Source organism: Myodes glareolus, chromosome 9 (assembly GCF_982192425.1).
Source record: "Myodes glareolus chromosome 9, mMyoGla1.1, whole genome shotgun sequence".
In the NCBI taxonomy this organism is placed as follows: domain Eukaryota; kingdom Metazoa; phylum Chordata; class Mammalia; order Rodentia; family Cricetidae; genus Myodes; species Myodes glareolus.
The window spans coordinates 69359626-69376940 of record NC_142034.1 but is presented as its reverse complement, the minus strand read 5'-3'; the positions used below and the strand labels follow the sequence as shown (position 1 = coordinate 69376940).

The 17315-nt window shown below is 47.0% G+C and overlaps 1 protein-coding gene across 1 annotated transcript in view; it reads left to right on the top strand.

Annotated features, from left to right (window-relative positions):
• Positions 1-9261: 9261 nt before the first annotated feature.
• The window catches only part of Slc36a1 (solute carrier family 36 member 1), a 33288-nt gene continuing 25234 nt past the window's right edge, over positions 9262-17315 (top strand). The window contains exon 1 of the mRNA XM_048437735.3: positions 9262-9394. The gene's annotated coding sequence lies outside the window, so the exon portion shown is untranslated. The remainder of the gene's footprint in view (positions 9395-17315) is intronic.

The window sequence follows — 17315 nt, the reverse complement described above, 5'->3', positions numbered from 1 at the left end:
ACTCAATAGCTTCTGTGGGTATGCATTTTAATATATGTTCATATATATTAATATATATTCTCACACATATTTGCTGTGTCTAGCATTTTTTTCCTTTTTTTTTTTTTTTTTTTTTTTTCTTTCGAGACAGGGTTTCTCAATGTAGCCTTGGCAGCCCTAGAACTCACTTTGTACACCAGGCTGGCCTCGAACTCACAGAGATCTGCCTGCCTCTGCCTCCCGAGTGCTGGGATTAAAGGCGTATGCCACTACCGCCTGGCATGTCTAGTATTTTTTGAGTCATGTGAGAACACCTCTGACTAGTTTCATTACTTATTAATTTACTATTATTCTAAAGCTTACTTGTATTTTTGCTTGCATGTATGTGTGTGTGGATATGCACATGAGTGCGGGTGCCTGCAGAGGCTAGGAGAGGGCATCAGATTCCCCTGGAGCTGGAGGACCGATGTGGGTGCTGGGAGCTGAGCTCAGGTCTCTAGAAAAGCTGAGAGCTCCCAACTACGGAGTCAGTTCTCTAAGCTCCTCTCCACTGATAAAATAAATCTTTTATTTATTCTTTGATAATTTCATATTTCTATACAATGTATTTTAATCATATTCCCACTCCTAACTCCCACACCTCCTGACCCCCCCCAACATGATACCCCTTAATTTCATGTTCTCCCCTCTCCCCCATCCCTGTTTATTTTGTAATTCACCGAGTCTAGCTAGTGCTGCCTGCTGGAATGTTGACTGGTCTCATGCAGGTAACCAGAGATGCAATGTGGTCATGGGTGCAATGGCCTGTCGTGTCCAGAAGGCAGGGTTTCATAGCACCTCTCCCCTCTCTGGCTCTTACACGCTTCCCGTTGTGTTGACCATGGATTCTGTCCTGCCCAGTTCCCACAGTTGTTAAGTTCCAAAGAAATCACACAGAGGTCTACATTAGTTATAAACTGATGGGTCCATTAGCTCAGGCTTCTTATTAACCCTTATAATTTCTATTAGTTTATAATTCTTGTCTGAGTTAGCCACGTGGCTTGGTACCTTATTCAGCGAGGCAGTCACATCTTGCTTTTTCTGTGGCTGGGTCACGACTGCAGCATGAACTTTTCCTCTTCCCAGAATTCTCCTGTTTTTGTCCCCCCTCCTCCCTCCGCCTCTACTTCCTGCCTTGTTGTCCCACCTATACTTCCTGCCTGGCTACTACTGGCCAATCAGCATTTTTATTAAAATACGATTGACAGGGTACAAACCATTGGCCCACAGCACCATTGTACTTTCATTCAAAAGGTTTGTAGATGAGAAAGACTTGAAGCTGATTTCGAACTGCCTTCCAGTGCTGACTTCTTAATTAGCGTTCTCATGCCAGTGTCCATATATGCGAGTTGAAGATGTTGCAAAGTCTATAGAAACTTAGTCTGAATACCACAGTGCTGGAATCACCACAAGGCCTTTCCATTCTCCCGTTCCACAAATGGATAAAATGAAGACCACTAAGAGAAGATGTTCCCAGCATCCCACAGCTTTCTCTTACTTTATTATTAATGCCCCACTAATCATACAGATTATTAGGGTTTACCGTCTTCTCTCTCTCTCTCTCTCTCTCTCTCTCTCACACACACACACACACACACACGCATGCACACACACATACACACACAGCGCCTGTGTGGACCCTGTCCATCCATTCTCCCACCCTCAACACGGTTTTTCCTCCCCTCCTTGCCAGCATCCTCCCTAGCCTCTAGAAGTCTGCGCTAGTTACTTTGTGCTGTTGTGATGAAATGCCACGACACCTACACAAGAGGCAGAGGGAATGATAAGACCCACACAATGTGTAATAGTGTGTCCGCCAATGAGGAGATGGAGGGAGGGGCTTGTATTAGGGCTATAGAAACTGCTCTCTGTGCTAAATCCACGCCTATCACTCTGGCCTGATACCTGGCCAGATAAACAGCCCAGAGTCACGTCTCTCAGTCCCCAGTCACTTCTTACGAAGTCAACGGCTGTGTTTCTCATCCTCATCATGCCCGGAAACACAGGCTCAGTGTCGCGGCCTTAGAGTCCTGTCACCTTAGGCTGTCCCCATCCCAAGCACTTTCCATTAAGGAGATAGTCTCTAGAGCTCTTTTCTGTTATTTCTGGCCTCTGCGGTACCGGAAGGCATACGTAAAGGCAGTTGGAATTGGTGTTGAGGGACAGCCCTCCACATCTCACATTCTGTCGCTTCTTACAGCAGATTGTGAGCAAGGACACCTCCAGTCTGAGTGAGGGGACAGCCCTTCTCACCTGAGCACACGATCGATTGCGATCAGGAAGCTCTGAGGTTGGAGTGAGTGTCACAGGAGGACCCCGGGTTTTGACACTTGTGCATGAAGATCTTCATTGAAGGGCTGACTCCCCTCGGGTGAAGCGAAGGGGCCCCAGCAGGCTTTCTGATAGCCACTTGGAAGTGTGGTGGGGAGCGGTTTTGAGGCCGACTTTGGGTCCACCCCATCACCTCCAGAGGGAGACAGTTCTTGAAGCAGGGAAAAGGAAGGCCCAGACAGCAGGAAGCTTGAGAGAGATGAGCTTCCGTCTACTCCTTTCACGAGGGCAGAGCTGGAGCCCAGAGGGAGGGTACTGCTAGCAGCAAATGCTAGCAGAGTTGACTTTTCATGTGGCTCTGGCATCAGTGCCCTCGTCTAAGTGACCAGGGCCCTTTGTCACCATTGTGAGGTAATGCCAGGTCTGCCAAACCCACAGCTGGGAATTTAGGGCTTGCTCTACGTTTCATAACCTGCCTGGACCCGACCCCTGGAATAGTCCTCTTCACCAGTATTTTTTTTTTCTGCTAGTTGGCCCAGAAGACTGAGAGTCAGGAAGCCGTGGGCTGAGTAAGAGGTGAGGGAATTGGGGGGACAGAGGGAGGGACAAAGCGTGTAAACGTTTTCAGCTATGGTGTTTAGACCAGGGGAGATCCTGAGGCACACAATATGTTCTTGCAGATGTGCCCCAGCACAGCCTGACTTTAAAGACGTATTTTATTATTCAGGTGTCTGTACACATGAAGTACAGGTGCCCTTGGAAGCAGAGGGGCAAGTTGGATCCCCTGGAGTTAGGTATGGATGATTGTGAGCCTTCTTACTTGGGTTCTGGGAACTGATCGTGGGCCCTCTGTGCACACACTTAAAAGCTGAGCCATCTCTCCAGTGCCCAAACGTGTAATAAATAGCACTTGTTTGAGTTTCCTATTCTTTCTATAATAGCTACATGCAGATTTTATTTATTTATTTATTTATTTTGAGGCAGGGTCTTTTTTGTGATTTTTTTTATTGTTTTTATTGTGCTATAAACTTTTCTCCACTCCCTTCCCTTCCTCCCCTCTCCCCTTCTACCTCTCCCGTGACCCCCACACTTCCAATTTACTCAGGAGATCTTGTCTTTTTCTCCTTCCTATTTAGATCCATGTACGTCTCTCTCCAAGTCCTCTTTGTTGTCTAGGTTCTCTGGGGTTGCTACACACAGATTTCTAAAACACAAGCTTATCCACTCACAGTGCCAGAGGTTGGGCGTCCAAAAGCCCTGGTGTCCTCGGGACTCAGTCATTCTGAGACTTTAAGGAAGATTGCTCTTCAGCTTTGAACGACTCCGGTAGACACTAGACTCATGGCTCCTCCTCCTAGCTTCCCAACTGGCAGGAGACCATCTTCCTATTCCACACTCCTCTCTCCTATATGCCTAGATAGTCCCGAATAATCTCACTACAAATTCTTTGAGTCATATCCACAAAGCCCCTTTGCCGTCTAAGAGAGTCTTCTAGGTTCTGAGGTTAGGCGCCAACTCTGGAGGCCATCTTGTCTATGTTAGGGTTTCTTAAACTTCTTCTCAACTCTGACCCTCTAACCGCTTTCTGCCCGTGAAAGGGTTTTTTCTTGTTATTGTTTTTTGTTTTTGTTTTGTTTTGGTGTGTGTGTCGTGTGTGTGTGTGTGAACTTGGGTATGCAGGCATCTAAAGAAGACATAAGCACCAAATGTTTACTAGTAACAAATCATAAACACATTTACTTTAAAACTGTTCTGTCTCTGGGCATGGTGGCTCACGCCTTTAACCCCAGCGCTCGGGAGGCAGGGACAGGTGGATCTCTGTGGGTTTGAGACCAGCCTGGGCTACAGAGTGAATTCCAGGACAGTCAGGACTCTGCAAAGCAATGCTTCTCAACCTGTGGGTCACAACCCCTTTAGGGGCCCAAATAACCCTCTCACAGGAATTGCATATCAGGTATTTACCTTACAGTTCATAACAGTAGCAAAGTTACAGTTATGAAGTAGCAACAAAAAGAATTTTATGGTTGAGGGTCACTACAACATGAAGAACTATATTCAGTGTTTGAAACATTAGCAAGGTTGAGAACTGACACAGAGAAACTTGTCTCAAAAAACAAAACAGGGAAATTATTCTGTCAATCTTAAAGTCATCAATTCTGAGAATGTTACTTTGGATGAATACATAGTATGAAATGGTAGAAGTATGTGTAGGGTCACTTCAGAAATTGTTGGAAAATTTTATCTTATCTCAAGTCAAGACACTTAATGATTTTTTAAGATGACACTTATGTCAGCAACTAAATCACAGTTTGAGAAGTTGGAAAGAATTACAAGTATGTATGTGTGTGTCTGCTTGCCTATATATGCACCACAGGTGTGCGCAGGAGCCATGGAGTGTTGCAGGCTTTCTTGGACCACCAGGCCCCAAATCATAACACAGAGACTTATTACTAAATATGAATGCTCAACCTTAGCTTAGGCTTGTTTTAGCTAGCTCTTAAAAAAAAAAAAAACCTAAATTAGCTCATTTCTATAATCTGTGTGCTGCCCCGAGGTTCATTTACCTCATCTGTATACTGTCCATCCCGCCTTCCTGCTTCCTTCGTGTCTGTCTGGCTGGCCCTCATCTGGCTGGCCGACCTCTCCTTTCTCTCTGGTCACCAACCCTACCTATCCCTCCTTTGCTTAGCTTTTGGCTGTTGAGCTTTTTATTGGACCAATCAGGTGCCTTAGGCAAGGCAAAGCAGCAACACATCTTTACCTAGTTAAACAAACGCAGCATCAACAAAAGTTGCACATCTTTACACAATGAAACAAATATTCTATTCCACAACAGTGGAGGGCAGAAAAGAGCATGGGATCCCCTGGAACCGAAATTAGTGGTAGCTGTGAGCTGCCGTGGAGATGTCGGGAACTGAGCCTGGGTTCCCTTTTCTTAGCTTTTTCTTAGTTATTTCTCCAGTCCCCAAAACCCAGTTTTAAAAATTAGACCTCCTAGTCCAATCCAATTCAAAGACAGACTGATCTGACACTCACATGCTGAGGAATGACCCTAGGAAAATATTAAAAGTCTTTTCTTTTTTTTTAACTGTTAGTGTTTTTTTTAATTGATTTTTATTGAGCTCTACATTTTTCTCTGCTCCTCTCCCTGCCTCTCCCCTCCCTTCAGCCCTCCCAAAGGTCCCCATGCTCCCAATTTACTCAGGAGATCTTGTCTTTTTCTACTTCCCATGTAGATTAGATCTATGTGAGTCCTTCTTAGGGTCCTCATTGTTGTCTAAATTCTCTGGGATTGTGATTTGTAGGCTGGTTTTCTTTGCTTTATGTTTAAAAACCATTTATGAGTGAGTACATGTGATAATTGTCTTTCTGTGTCTGGGTTACCTCACTCAAAATGATGTTCTTTGCTTTTCATAATTTACCTTTATGTTTCTGTAAAAGCAGTAACTGAATGTACAGTAAAAACATTGCCGTCTATGACATATACTGCAAACACGTGGGCTATAGCTGAGGTGTTTTAGGCTATGCTCAGTGATGTTGTTTGCCATGACCATGGACACAGCATGCATGTTACGTGCTCAGAGTTCATCCTTTCGATATAACTGTGGGGAGCACTCACAGAAATGCCCCAGATTCAGCATAAATTTGATTTTGAAGTACTTTTTTTTGTCATTGGATACTTAGAAACTTTTGATCAGTTCTAAGTTTTCACAACCCCCACAGTTACATGATGCCATACAGGACCACAAGCCACAGTTTAGGTAGCTGTATTTTACCCCATACATCCCGGACTATTCCATTATAATCCTGATGGCCACACAGCCTCTCTGATTCTCCTGTCTCCAGTTGAACAAAACATACTTAGGATACTTCTCTTACACAGGACTTTCCTGACTTGTCAACATCCCAGCAGGCAGAAAATGACAACGTTTTGAAAGCTCTTGATGTAAAAGAACAAGGCTGATGTTGGCTAGCCATAACTGTCTCAGGAGCTCCAGTTACCTTAGGACCGGTCTAATTGTGCCAACCTTGGTTTGGTGCCAAGCACAGGATTGTGCCTCACCTAGGTCCACATGATCTGACACTCCTGCCATTTGATGCCTGCCCCTTGGCATTTTGGCATCATGTTCCCCACCCCTAGGCCTCTGCTCCTACAGGATTCTTCATATTAAGTGGGGGGAGTATCAGGGTTGCTGGCAGGATATTCTGATTTAACCCCAGAACAAATGGAATCTCGAATAGTTGGCAAACATTTTTCCTAGGGCCTCGATTGCTGTGTCTGTAACTTTAATAGCTTTAAAACAAAATCAGGGACTAGAACCCAGGTGCTTCTGGTGACACTCAGCTGTGTTGTATCATGTGACATGATGCTGCACACACACACACACACACACACACACACACACACACACACACACAAAGGCAGGCTCTCTGTCCTCGAGCGGCAGCCCCAGCCTTGATTGTATCTTTTATACTTTGCCATAATGTATCCTCAAATACTTCGCTGCAAAAATATTAGTTGCAGTCCTTTTTAAAAAATTGCATTGTCTCCTTTCATGATCTCAAAAACCATAAGAAGCGAGTCAGAACAGGCTACGGAGATGGCTCGGTTGAGGAAGTGCTTATTGTGCAAGCTTGAGGCCTCAGGTTTGATCCCTGACACCTGTGTGGAAAAGCAGGCCGTAGGGGCACTGGTTTGTAACCCAGTACTGGAAAGGTGAAGATGGGCTCACTGGACACCCAATCTAGTTTACTTTGTGAGTTCCAGGCCGAGAGACCCTCTGAAGGCTGGCAGAAGGGCTGACCCGGTAACTGGGGGCAGACACCCCCGGTCCTGCCGCTCTGGCACCAGTCCTTCCCTGAAGTTTGCTCCCTCAGGAGTCATTCTTGCTTCTAAGGCCATCTTCATTTCCTCAGTACGGTTGCTCGCTTGCTTTGCAGCAGAGTCCCTCCATGTCACCAGCTCACAACGTCCTCATGGTGCCTGGCCTTCCCCATGACTGTTTTATCTTTTCTCATTGTTGTTCCCAAATGAAAGTGTCTACTTCATCCACATCGTGTAGTGAGCTTTTGAACCGTGTTGCTGTGGCTTCCAAAATATTTGAAACTCGAGCAGTGCTGAGTGCTTCTGCTATAGCAGAGGTCCATGAGTGTGAACAGTGACACCACTCTTGGGATTCTGACAAAGGGCCTGGATGTCTGTGTCCCGGCCACAGTGGCTACTGTCTTGCAATAGCAGCATAGCATTCACTGTAGCCAGGACCTGGGAGCTCGCTCTGGGAAAGTGGACGCTGGATTGACCACCACCAGTGTTCTGGCATGTATTATGAGGGTCCACACGGTGATCGAATCAGTTAACGTACAAGAAAATTTTGCATGGGCCCAGGCACCCTGTGAGATGCAAGACCTTCAGCGGAGAGGATGGAATCTGAGTGTACCCAGATGGACCAGAGGACCATGGACCTGCAAAGGAGAGCGGATCTGAACAGAGTTCATATGACATTTTAGGACCCATCACCCTTGAAGGTAGGGTTTAGGGGAGAACAGAAGTGAGCCCCTACTGTTAGGGGCAAAAGGGATTATCCAAAATCTCTCTGTAGTATGACCCCTTTAGGTGACAGATCTTATACGACCTGCAAACAACAAGGGAAGGGGAAGAACCGAGCAATGCTTCCATCTGAGCTTTCTAGATGGGGAACCCAAAGGGAGTTCTGAAGCCACCCAGCGAGAAGTAAAGGAGATCAGGCCTCAGGGTTACTCTCTGCCACACTGTAGGAAGTGCTAGACAACATATAATACAAGCCAATCTACTGATGTGGGGCTCTCAGCAGAAGGGGAACCCAATCTCCCCATGTCTTTGTGGATGTCACTCCTGGGTGATATCCAGCAAGCGTGGAGAGGGACTCGGGAAGTTGTATTGCTTTTCCTTTCTTAAAAAATAGTCTTTCAAATTTATTTATTAAATACTGAGTGTGTATGTGTTGGGAGTATATGCATGTGTGTATCTCTGTGTGGTGTATGGAGCATATGTTTGTGTGTGTATGGTGTATGGAGTATATGCATGCATGTGTATGTGTGTGCATCTGTGTGTATGGTGTATGTAGTATATGCATGTGTGTGGATGTATGTATCTCTGTGTATGGTGTATGGAGCAGATGCTTGTGTGTGTATGGTGTGTGGAGTATATGCATGCATGTGTATGTGTGTGTATCTGTGTGCATGTGTGGTTCATGGAGTATATACAAGTGTGTCTACGTGTGTGTGTCTGTGTGGAGTATATGTGTGTGAGTGTGTACATAGGGGTGGGGCAGAGGGAAGTCAGCCAGTGACATTCTTTGTCTCCTGGAGTCGCCCCCTCCATCTTATTTTTTTCAGACAAGGTCTCTCTCTCTCACTGAACCTGGAATCCACTTTTGGCTAGATCAGTTAGTTGCTGAAGAGGCCCAGAGATCTTTCCGCCTCGGGTCCCAAACCCTGGTGTTATGGTATACATTGCCAGGCCCGACTTTTTTTTTTTTTTTTTTAATGTGGCTGCTGGGGATCTTAACTCATGTTCTCATTATACCCAGTGAACTATCTCCCCAGCACACAACACTCCCCTTTAGAAAATTTAAATTGAAGAAGGGTGTCTTTAAATTACCCAAGCTGGCCTTCAATTCACACTGCAACCAAACAGGCCTTGAACTTTTATTCTTCCCAGCTCTGGGACTGAAATTTTGTATCATCAGGCCTGGATGCATGATTTTGGCCCCACCCCCCAAAGATGCATATTTGTGGTTATAAAAGCGTACACGCTCATTGATATACTTTGTAAAAATGGGATCAGCTCACCCTAAGTCAAGGTCGCCTTAGCTGTGGCGGTCCCAGAGGGCAGCCTTTTCTGCAGCGGCAGCTGAAGGCCGCCAGGTGACGCTGCGGAACAAGGATCTGGGAGGAGGAGCGTGGAGCGCGACAGCACATGACTTGGGCTGGGGAGCCGGCGTCACGTGACGGGGTCCGGAAGCGGCTGTCCAGCAGACTTAAAAACGATGGCTAGGGGTCGGCGCTGAGGCTGCGCGGGGTGGGTTGAGCTGGAGCCAGAGCCCGGACTGGTCAGGGTCGAGCGGTGAGTAGTGCACGCCCTGCACTGCAGTCCGGAGAAACGTCCTGCTGTAGCGCCAGGCGCCGGGTCCTCCCGCTAAGCAAACGCTGCTGCTCAGGGACCGGTCACCCGTGGGGTGGGGTTTCCCGAGCCCTTTTGACAGGTGTGCAGTCACGGTTTCCAGGTGGAGAGGGTCTCACGGATGCCCAGCTCTGATTAACCCCTTGTTTCCTAATGCGGCTGGACGAGCCATGCCCTTGCCTTGGGTCACAGGGTACCAAACTGCAACTCCCCTCCTCCGATAGGAGGGGAAACGGAGGCTCGGGCTGTATGGGGGCTTCTGAGATATTCTCGCGGCAGGGTGTCAGCTCCGGCAGCTGTTAGCCTCCTGCCACGTCGCCTTCTGCGGGGAAACTCGCCCTGCGAAGAGCCACTTGTCCCTTCCGCTGTGGGTCGCGTCCTTGTTTAGCTCTGCTCTGCCTGGGTTCTCCACGCCAGGCTTGGGCTCTGGGTGTGGTTCTGTTCGCTGATGGTTTTTTCTTTTTTGCACACTCATCACTCTGTAGGCTTCGTTTCTAACCGTCCTACTGTTTTGTGGAAGTCACACAGAAATATGAAATAGGAGCTGGAATAGGCTAGAGGGGCCAGGGCGTGGAGAAGCCCTGATGTGAACTTGATGTTTGCTTTGTTTTGTTTCCTATAATTAGATTTTGGTAGCGACTGCTTATGTGGATGGATTTTTTTTTTTGGCGCGGCGTGAGGGGAGCGGTGGCCACCTGGAGCGGAGGATCGGGGATCGTTGATACAGGATAGCAACATAGTTTCCTGTAAGGAACCGACTGACCCTCGGGAATCGCCTAGTGCTTTAGCTTTTGCCTCTTGTTTGACGCCTAAGCTGACTGGAAATTCTCAGCTGGGTTTACATTTTTCAGTGTATGGCAATAGGGCTGATTGAGCCCCCGGGCGTCCTTTTGTTCTGACATTCTCATCATTGGGGTCTGTATGCTGTTATTCGGAGAGATTTCTCACTCCTTGTGTACAAGGGCTAGATCTCGTTCTGGAAGGAATTTTACCTATACTTATTCCTGATTGTTTTGAATGCACAAGCCCCGCTCCCCACGGCCCTCATTATGGCTAAACAGACAACTGGCAACTTATCTTTCTCAGGACCAAGACCTCTTTTGGCTCTTGTTTGCATTCTAATTTACTAATTAACAGGTAGATTTAGCATATAGGTTTTTTGTTTGGATGGCTGGAACCTGGACCCTTGGATATACTGAGCAAGCACACTTCCAGTAGTCTGCATCCCATCCCTTAATTTTTGACTATGGACCATGTTTCTTTAAAGATGTTCTTGAGGTTGAAAGTAGGAGGTGCCGCTGGCTCTCAGCACTTAGCGCTAACTTGAGGCTGTGTGATGTATGTGCTCGCTGCAGGCTCTTTGTTTTTATGTCTCTACTTTCTCTTTAAACCCCGTGGTTGTTTGTTTGGCCTCATTCGTGTGTTTCGCAGTCTTTGTCTAGCCCTGAGTCTAGGAGAGGGGCATTTGTTTATTTTAGTATTCTGGAGACTACAGTTGAGATCAGTGCAGTCAGGAAAGTGGTTTTGAGCATGAAAACTTTCAAGGAATTGGTTCTCTTTTGTGTTGGACACAGCGTGGAGTTCCTTGTCGCTACATGGAATTATCATTGGGTGTTTAATTGGTTACCTTGAGTTTGTTGCAGGTGAATCTCTAGTTGGCCAGAGAACTGACCTAAATACAGCTGTGTTTTCCTTCTCTCTCCTCCCCTCTCCTTTTCCCTCTTCCTCAACCCCTTTTCCCCTTTTCCCCTCCTACCCTCTCTCTTCCTTTCCCTTTCCTCCCATCCTTCCCTCTTCCTTTCTCTGTATGTTTATGCACATGCATGTGTGTGTGTGTGTGTGTGTATGTGTGTGTGTGTGTAAGAGAGAGAGAGAGAGAGAGAGAGAGAGAGAGAGAGAGAGAGAGAGAGAAACCAGAGCACAACCTCAGGTGATGTTCCCCAGGTGCCATCTTCCTTTGCTGAGACAGTCTCCTTGGCCTTGAGCTGGTTGTTTGTTTAGGTTGGGTTGGTCATGAGCCCTGTGGATTCACCTGTCTCCATCTCCCAAGCACCTGGCTTTTCCCCTTGTATTCTGGAATTGAACTCAGGTCCTTGTGTTTGCAAGGCAAGATTTTACTGACAGCTGACTTGCCAGCACCTTGTTTTCTTCTTTTTGCCTCAGCTCCCACCTCATGAGGGTCTCAGCTCTTTAGAGCTGGCTGCTTGTTGCTTCTTCCATGTCTTGAAACCAGACCTTGGACTGGGCTGGTGAATGTTTTTATTTTTCCCTGCTTTCACCAGCCCCGAAGCTGCTGCTAACCGTTTCTAGAACCATGTTCCTGAAGTGACTTTTCTTTTTCCTGTGAAGGAGAGTCCCAGTTAGTCTGTTGACCTGAACCCAGGCCTCGAGGATCTCATGCCTCCTTCCTTTGGCCAGATGCAAAATGCAGCTCTCCGCCTCATGGACTGGCACATAAGCTGCATAGCATGGAAGCCACAGGGTGCTGTATGTGAGGCTACCCCAAACACATTGTTTTTGGAAGCCTAGACATCCAAACCAGGGCTCAATGACCTGCTCGTGTGTGTGTGTGTGTGTGTGTGTGTGTGTGTGTGTGTGTGTGTATGTGTGTGTGGCGGGATCTCTTCTGTGCTGCCTTTCTCTGTGAATTCAGCAGTCAGTCTGTGTGGGGCACTGCAGGCCTTTGGTATTAGCTCAACATTTCCAGGTTAGGGACCCATCTCAGTCCTTGTCCTAGTTTGCGCTCTGTTGCTATGATAAACAGCACTGCCAAAAGCAACTTGGGGAGGAAAGGCTTTGTTACATCTTATAGCTTATAATGAAGGGCATTGGGGCAGGAACTCAGCAAGGCAGGACCTGAAGCAGAGGCCATGGAGGAACCCTGCTTACACGCTTGCTCCCCATGATTGCTCAGTCTGCTTCCTTACACCAACCAGGACCACTTGCTCATGGGTGGCACCACCTCCAGTGGACTGGGCCCTCCCACATCAATCATTAATCAAGGAAATGCTTCACAGACTTGACTGCAAGGCAATCGGGTGTAGGCATTTTCTCCTTTGAAATTCCCTTCTCCCGGCGATGTGATGGCCATTCTTAGTTGCCAACGTGACTACAACGGAAATTAACCAAAACTAAGCAGCTGGGTACACCTGTGAGGTATTTTCTTCTTTTAATTAAATCATTTGAAATGGCAAGCCACACTCTTCGCCCAGATCTTTTGAGATGGGAAGATCCACCTTTAATCTGGGCCATACCTGATAGCAGCCTGTATAAAGGACGCGGAAGAAGGAAGAGCTCCCTGCCTCCTTGCTCTTGCTAGCGAGTCCTTTCTCTGGTCTATAGTGTCTCCATGGTAACAGTCACTACCATCACTGAGGGTCCACTGTGTGCCAGGCAACGCACCTGGGCTTTGTCTTATCTTCCTAACAGTAATACAGCTTGGCGTACTGGGGACCATCTCTCGGGTGAAGGAGTTCAGACAGAAGCAGAGAGAGTCACTTTGCTGGACTTCCTTCCTGATGCCAGCCTGTATATGTCATGCAGAATACCCCCTGGGTACCCAGCTCTGGGACCAGTTTGGGACTAGGCATTTTAGAACCTGTACCATCTGGTGGTAGAAGGATATTGGCCCAGTGGTGTGGGAGAATTGGCTGAACTGTGATCTGCAGTTCTGACCTGGAATCACAGGTGACCTTTATGATTCTGGCAGTTGGTTGGGCCCTTCTCTACATAGGCTGTGGTTTGCCTCTGGATGTAGGCTCCTATGAAGTCACGCCTGGCCCTGGCACTTGGTGTGTGTGTAAAAGCTAAACAAGCTTGCCTGTCCCTTAGTCGCCGTGCACTGCTGACAACAGCAGCTGTCCTGTGGCTGCCCCAGCACGGGACTCCTTCGGGCACGAGGCTGGATTGCAGAATACACTGTGGTGACTTTGGTGGAGTGCCTCCCGATGCTGTTTCTAACTGTTCTTGTAGATGGAAGAAATTTTCACTTCCCTCCCGCTAGACCACATTGGGCAACCCAGTCTGTGTCTTCTGTTCTTGTCTATGGCATTCTAGTACCAGAGAAAAGAATGCACTGCTTGCTCTGGGTTCTAGAATCCAACTCATGGCCTTAAAATAATAGACTACTTAGTTTGCAAGTAGTCACCATAGTGGACTGGGGAGATGACTCAGATTAAGTACATTTGCTCCTCTGCCCAGAGGGCCAAGCTTGGTTCCCAGCACTCATGCAGGGGGGACTTAGTTGCATGTAACTCCAGCTCCAGGGACTCTGATGCCCTTTTCTGACATATATTCACACAAAGTGCACATGCATACACATCAGTAAAATAAATTTTTAAAAATTACTACCTGTTTCTGACTGTGGTGGGAGGTGAGGCCGGAAGTATAGGCAACATGATAAGATTATATATTCTGAAGCACTTTATGTAAATAACTGTGATCAGGGTCACTCAGGAAGCCCAATAAAACCAAACCTGCTGAGTGTTGGGGTGCACCCCTGTAACCTAGCCCTCAGGTGGCTGACACAGTGGAGAGAGACCAGTCTGAGTTGCAGAGAGAGGAGAGCCTGAGTCCAAAAGAAAAAATAAAAATAAAATAAGACTTCCTAGCCTTGGCTGAGCAGAGCCAATAGATAAGATGCACATTCTCTCTGATTTCTAAATTTAATGTAATAGCATTAAAAATCTAGGGAAAAAAAACCTTCTTTTTTTGCAGTTTCTACATCTTATCTTAGCCGAAAGGCAAATAGCATTTTTTTGCATTTTAATATTTAACTGAATATATTCCAAAGTAATATTACTGTAATATATAGACCACATAAAATTTTAAGTTCACGAGGTATGGCGTCATTTTTATTCTAGTGTGTACAGGGTTCAGCTTTGATCACTAGGTTTGTTTTGTCTCACTTTGTAGCCCATCCTGGTAATTCTGCCTTAGCCTCCCTATGGGTACTGTTGAGTGGAGACTTTGCCTTGTGTTGATGGACCACACATAATCTATAAACTGTTGCTATCCTCAAGAACCTGAAAGACAAGCCTGCTTCAACTTTCTCGCGTTACATAACCCCCATTTCACATTAACAGGTCCCATTAAATCTCCCAAGGGGGCAGGGGTTGGCAGTTGCTGTAGTTGACGTGGATGCCAGGCTTCCTCAAGGGAGCCTAGGGGGTGGGTGGCACAGCAGGGGAGCAGGAAAAGGAAGAGGAAGGAGAGGCCTGTGTAGAATGGGATGACTGTGTCCACCCTCCCCAGTGTGCCAACTGAGAATGGGGTATTGCCTCGCCTTGCCAGAGATGGACTCTCTCTGTCCTCCCTCCCCCTCTCTAAGACAGGGTCTCCTGTAGCCCAGGCTAGCCTTGGAGGACTTTGAGTTTGTGATCCTTCTTGTCTGCCTCTCCTGAGTGCTGGATTACAGACCTGCACTCCATACTGGTGCTGAAGATGGAGCCAGGGCCTTGGGCATGCAATGCTAGGCAAGTTGTCTACCAGCTGGGTCCCATCCTGAGCCCTGGGAAACATACCTTCTCCCAGACTGGTCTTGACTGTTTGGACAACTGTGCAAATATAATCGAAGGTTCTTCCTGAACAACCAAGTGTTTGTTGATCTCTCTGTCTCTGTCTCTTTCTCTCTCTCTCTCTCTCTCTCTCTGCTCTTTGCTCTTTTGACAGCCCACCACCCAACTCCCAAATAAGCACATGAAAGCTTATTATTACTTATAAATGCCTGGCCTTAGCTTGGCTTAGTTCTAGCCAGCTTCCTTAACTTAAATTATCCCACCCACCTTTTGCCTCTGGGCCTTTTCCTTTTCTTACTTCTGTGTCTCTGACTTTCACTCTTCCTCTGTGACTGCCTGGGTGGCAGCCCCCTAGCGTCCCTCTCTCCTTGTTCTCTTGCTCTTTGATCCTCCTCCTCTTTATTCTCTCCGCCTGCCAGCCCCACCTATCTTCTCTCCTGCCTTGCTATTGGCCGTTCACCTTTTTATTAGACCAGTCAGATGTTTTATACAGGCAAAGTAGTGCGGCTTCACGGAGTTAAACAAATGCAACATAAAAGAATGCAACACATCTTTGCATCATTAAACAAATGTTCCACGGCATAAACACATCTTAAAATAATATTCTACAATAACCAGATACCTCCCTCCTCCTTCCCACCTGTCTCTGCGCTGAAGGATCTTTAAAGTTCCAAAGAAAAAGTCTAATGCATGCGGCAGCCCTTTGACTTTCAGTGGCCTGGCCTGGGGGTGTAGGCCCTGTAATCCCAGCGACTTGGGAGGCTGAGGCCAGAAGATCTCAAGAGTGAGTTCAAGGGCAAGACTCAACAACAACAAGAACAAAATGGGGGTAAGAGGGATGCTTGTGCTACAACCCAGTGGTCGAGCACTTCCTAGCCTGTGTGATTCTGTCGATTTGATCCCCCCCCCAAACAAAAACAAGCCAAAACCAAAACAAGCGTTGTAGCTCTTAAATCATAAGGGTGGATGTTCTCAGTGCCTCCTTATTTATCAGATTTCCACCCCTTTCATGCTCCTGGCCCCGAGTCCTGGATATACAGTGTGTTCTAACTTCATGATTCTTTCATTGTGTTGCCTGGTACACAATGCAACATCCAAGCCCCTTGCAACTCTCTGCCTGCGTCCCCCTCCATCCTGGTGTAGCCTGGAATCACCTGCTTCTGTAGCATGTATTACTATGTTATTCATTTAAGTTTGTCATTAACCAGTGCCTATAAAAGGCATCTCCCTCATCCTCACTATGCACACCGTTGCTAAGCCACATTCCCCGTATCAGTAGCTACCCATTAGACCTCAGATCTAGAGATTTCAGTTTATTTTTGAGCAGTTGCCTTCGCTTCGTTCTGCTGTGGGGAACTTCACTTTTGACACACGACATAGAGAAACCTCTTTACAGTGTCAGGGACAAATTGAGAATCTGTGCCACAGCAGACTCTTGAACATAAATTTCCTGTATTTTATTATTAAATGAAATTAATTTTTTTTTAAGACAGGGTCTCAGCATGTACCCCTGGTTAGCCTGGAACTCGCTGAGATCCATCTGCCTTTGTCTCCCAAATGCTGGCATTAAAGGCGTGAGCCACCACGTCTAGCTTAATTAGGTTTTTGAGACAGGATCTTACTGTATTGCCCAGGCTGGCCTTGAATTTGTAATTTGTCTCCTGACTGCTGGGATTATAGGTTGAGTCACCACACCCTGGCCACAGTAGGTTTGTGCTGGGTTGGTCTTGGGGGGATTTATTGTCGTCCTGTTTTGCCTCTGCCTTCAGTAATATTTACAGCTCACATACAAGGTTCTATTTAGATGCGTGGGGTGTGCTAGAAGAGACTAAAAATAAGTTGCTATTCACATAGGCGATTCCATCCTTTGATTGGCACCTCAAAGCTACAGGGGGCCCCAGTCTGCGTGTCCCACTCTCTTTTGTGTTTGCAAACTAAGATCATAGGGAAGAAAATTGTTCCATTACCAAGCAAATTGGTGACAGAGGCCAGCTTCACACCCAGGTCTCCTGGTGTGCACATCGACTTATTATTAGCTCTTGCTCGTATGACAAAGAGGTTTTCCGCTTTCTACATCAATGTAGGCTTTTGCTTCCCCGAGATGTGCTTGAGTCTCTGTGTCCCATGAGTCAATGGAATCCTTGGGTTCTCAGTGGGAGCCGGTGGCAGTAGAGCAGGGAGGCTCCTCCCTGGTGTTACAGACACTGTGTGGAGTCAATGTGCTTTATCCACACCAAACGTCATGTTGAGGCTCCGTCCCCAAGGTGACGGTGTTGAGGAATGTTGGGGTCTCTAACAGACCCACGAGCCACTACTGTCAGGGAGGGGTTGATGTAGTTGCCCAGCGA